Source organism: Zingiber officinale, chromosome 4A, assembly GCF_018446385.1.
Source record: "Zingiber officinale cultivar Zhangliang chromosome 4A, Zo_v1.1, whole genome shotgun sequence".
In the NCBI taxonomy this organism is placed as follows: domain Eukaryota; kingdom Viridiplantae; phylum Streptophyta; class Magnoliopsida; order Zingiberales; family Zingiberaceae; genus Zingiber; species Zingiber officinale.
The window spans coordinates 132688457-132693244 of record NC_055992.1 but is presented as its reverse complement, the minus strand read 5'-3'; positions in this window follow the sequence as shown (position 1 = coordinate 132693244).

Genomic DNA, 4788 nt, shown 5'->3' with positions numbered 1-4788 from the left:
TTAAATATCGAGAGACGAGCTGGCATCTATAAACCCTCCGAGCGGAAGACTGTCGAGCTCCGACGTTAAAAATCGAGAGACGAGCCGGCGTCTATAAACCCTCCGAGCGGAAGACCGTCGAGCTCTGACGTTAAATATCAAGAGACGAGCCGGCGTCTATAAACGTCCGAGTGGAAGACCATCGAGCTCCGACGTTAAATATCGTGTAACGACCCGACTCCTGGGTACTAAGCTGTGAGCCGGATCGCTACCTTAACTACTGAAACTACTGTGTACTGTGCGGAAGCTGGGTAAAATAAAACATTACCAAACTATTGTAGTTGCCTCTGTTAACTCTGTGAGAGTGAGATTTCATATCCAACTACCTTCTAGATATTTATAGCTATACTGGGGAGGTGAAACTGGAGCTTTGGATCGGTCCGTGGAACGATCCACTGGCGCCCACGCGAACACTGGCTGGATCGGTCTGTCGACCGATCCAGCTGCTCACTGATCGCGGAGGGATCGATCGGCTGACCGATCCTGGGGGATACAGTAAGCTACTGTATCCATCTGGATCGGTCGGCTGACCGATCCAGGAGAAGGAATGGCACTGGATCGGTCTGCTGACCGATCCAGGTTCTGATAATCTGAAACGAAATCAGAATTCCTGATTTCCAGCACTGATTCGTGCCAAAACCTCACACTACCACTATCTAATGCATAATAAACATTCTAGCAACATGTAGTAACAATTCTAAACTTAAGCTAAAGCAAGGTTTACTGGTTCACGGCATTTTAACAACTTAAAGTGCATGAAGGTATGAATTTCTAAAAGTTCTAATTGCTTAAAACATGAAACTAAACCAAATACTGAAAAGTGCTAAGGTAAATGCTAAATCCCCAGAGGGTCTTTTATTCCAGTTCCTTCCACACACATCCTCATCTGCATTGACCTCCAGCCTCCACTGCTAATCCATTTTCCTTTTTCCTATATCTGCAGTATAAGGAAAATAGTATCTGTAAGCTTTAAGCTTAGTAAGAAACCATCTACCTCACAAAAACACGCAACGATGCATTTCATGACTTTTAAAACATGCTATTTGAAAACTGAACTGAGCATGGCAACATGGCATGACATACAAAAGCATAAACTGGAACTGAAACATGGCATAGCATATAGATTGAACATGCTTTAAATTGAACATGACATACTTATAAACTAAGCATGAAACTGAACTAGTCATGCATATATCTAAATCTGTACATGAACTCAAATCATATAAACGGAACCTGAACTGAACTGAAAGCTAAATTAGTGTTCTCATCACTGGTTTCAAATTTGAAAACTATACATATAATAGATGAAAATACTAAACATGCTGCTGGGGCCCTCTGTATTTACTGTGCGCGATCCCTACGAGACCCGGATTGCAAGTTCGAATCCAGCAGGTTACTAGGTTATCTCGAACCTAGGAACGATGGGAGTCCGCCCATGGATATCTGATCCAAGTACAGTGCCAACTGAAAAAAGTAAAATACTGCATTTTATTTTACTTTTTACTAGGTTATCTGAACCTAGAGCTAGGTTATCTGAACCTAGAGGCTACTGTGGGAGCCCACCCAATGGATATCTGATCCATATAGCTGTAATAACTGATAATAAGCTGAATAAAATGTTTCTATACATTTTACATGCTGTTAGGACGCCTACTGGTGCATCCTTCTGAACTGGGCATTCTACCGAATACTTGGTGTGCACTACAAGCACACCCTAAAACTGAAAACTGTAGAACTACTGAACTAACGCCAAAACTAACAAGCGAGAGCAATTATACTGCAGGTGAGGGGTTTCTTACCTCAATCGCAAGGTTTTCTTACGATTCTAACCGCTAGGTTTTCCGGAAAACTGCTCCGTTCGACGAACCGCTTATGTCCTCGCATTCCTCTCGCGGAGAAGAACCTTTTTCGTGTTGGAGTCGTCGCCGGAAGATGTTCCCTTGACCCTTGGCTTGGTGTGCTGTGCGTGAGGAAGAGGGGAAGAAGCGGCGGTGAGGTTTCGGTGGTGAGGGTTGAGAGATTGCCGAACCAAAATAAACCAAAACCCACTTAAGTTTATATTTATATTAAGTGGGTAACTAGGCCCAAAACAAATATAAATATAAATGTTTCCCTTCTCTTTCAGCACGGCCCTGCTGGGTTCAACTGGCTACTAGCATTATCCCTTACACCATAGGTCTCGGGTTCGATTCCCGCCTAAGCTATTTTGCGACTTATTTATTTTTGCTACTTCCGGTACTCCAAAAATTATGTAAAAATATCCTAAAAATCTAGCGAAATCATAGGATATTTCTAAAATAAATTCGGGAATTTTTCGGGCTTTACATATCGAGAGACGAGCCGGCGTCTATAAACGTCCGAGCGGAAGACCGTCGAGCTCCGACGTTAAATATCGAGAGACGAGCCGGCGTCTATAAACCCTCCGAGCGGAAGACCGTCGAGCTCCGACGTTAAATATCGAGAGACGAGCCGGCGTCTATAAACCCTCCGAGCGGAAGACCGTCAAGCTCCGACGTTAAATATCGAGAGACGAGCCGGCGTCTATAAACCCTCCGAGCGGAAGACCGTCGAGCTCCGACGTTAAAAATCGAGAGACGAGCCGGCGTCTATAAATCCTCCGAGCGGAAGACCGTCGAGCTCCGACGTTAAAAATCGAGAGACGAGCCGGCGTCTATAAACCCTCCGAGCGGAAGACCGTCGAGCTCCGACGTTAAAAATCGAGAGACGAGCCGGCGTCTATAAACCCTCCGAGAGAAGGACCGTCGAGCTCCGACTTTAAAAATCGAGAGACGAGCCGGCGTCTATAAACCCTCCGAGCGGAAGACCGTCGAGCTCCGACGTTAAAAATCGAGAGACGAGCCGGCGTCTATAAACCCTCCGAGCGGAAGACCGTCGAGCTCCGACGTTAAAAATCGAGAGACGAGCCGGCGTCTATAAACCCTCCGAGCGGAAGACCGTCGAGCTCCGACGTTAAAAATCGAGTGACGAGCCGGCGTCTATAAATCATCCGAGCGGAAGAGGCCAATAAAAAGGGTACAATTGTCCAAGAAACTCGCCGTCAATATCGTTCGATCGTCTCTACGTTCCGCTCGGCCCAGTACCCAAAGATACTTCATCGGTGTCTAGCGAGCGATCTCTTCTATCAAAGCGGAATGTTGCATATTGGAAATATTACATATTTTGCCGAGCGGAAGGGCAACGCCAAATACTTGCATCTCATAATAGGCGAGCAGACAACACACATTAACTAGCAAAAGGACAAAGTACGCGAAAGGGAAATGTTGCATTAAAATTAAAACTTTAAGCCGAGCGGCCTAAGTACAAAAAAGGATCACTTTTTGGCCTAGCGGCCCAATTACATCTACCGACGTCTACTCAATGTAATCATAAAGGGTCTTGGGGATGTTATCCAGAAGCGCCACTTGATCGCCGGCTGGAATAGTAGTGGACTCCGGAAGAAGGCCCTGAGACTTCAGATATGTCATGGTGGCGGTCATAGCTAAGTCGAAAGCTGTGTACATCCGCTCGCAGATTTTCTCCGAGAATTCGGGCGAGCGGATGTAGCCCTATCTCAGAGCAGCAACCTTTTCTCGGCTCAGCCTCTTGGTACTCTTTGAATGCCAATTGAGATGCAACGAGGGATTCCTGCAAAGTGGTCAGCTCGTCCTTATGCTTGGTGGCGTCGGCCGAGCGGCCCACCTTCTCCCTGTCGAGCTGCTCTGTCAACTCCTTTATCTTCAGCTCCAGGCCCCGAGCCTCCACGTTCTTTTTCTCCAGATCGGAGATAGCGGTATTTTTCCGAGTGGTGGCCAAGGTTATTTTTGTGTCGAGCGACTTGACTTGTCGCTCGGACTCGGCCAAGGCATGGGCCTGATCGGTCGTCTTTTTTTGCTCGGCCGCCAACAAAGCTTGAGCTTTCTTCAGCTCCTTTTGCAGCTCAGAATATGAAGGGCCGTGAGAGCCGGACGGACCGACTGCCGCCTTTAGTTGTCTCAGTTCTTCATCCACCATGGCTAGGCGGTTGGAGACTGCAATCTCCTCCACCCATCTCTGGCAAAAGAAAATTAAAATTGTTAGTGGCCAATCGGAAAGAATGCATACAAAACTTCGGAAAAAGCGAACTTACCCCCGTGGCCTCTTGCATGTGCTATTGGCCAAGTTTCGGAGGGGGATCAACGCGATGCGCGCCCGAGCATCGGCCCACATCTCAGCTAGGGGCCCTTTCAAGGTAATGGTGTGCTCGGGCGCGGTTGGTCGGTCGGCCTCTGGCAGCAGCTCTTCAGTCGGGAGATGAAGGGTTACCCGAATCGTGCGGCCATGACCAGGGGTCGTCCGACCGGCGGTCGGAAGGGGATCAGAAGCCGACGCAGAAAACTGGGAATGAATGGTTGAGCGCTGGACTGAGTGACGAGCGAGCGGAAGGGTGCTGACCGGAGTAGCCTCAATTGGAGCAGCCGACTCGTCCCAATCAGAAGGCGTCCGGTCGGACGAAATGGCTTCAACCTCTGGCGCCTTGCCCCGAGCAGTCGCAGTGACCCGCTCAGATGGTTGGACCGCGGACGTAGCCGACCGAAGGGGAGTCTCCACTCGGCGCCTCTTTTGTAGAGGTTGTTCTTCCTCCCGAGCGGAACCTTCCTCGGGGGCAGTTGGTTCTCCGGGGGGGTGGCTCCGCTGGCCACATTTTGTTGAGAAGCTTGAGCAGCCGACTCAGCCTGAGTCCCGCTCTCTCCTTCATGGGATCCGACCGGC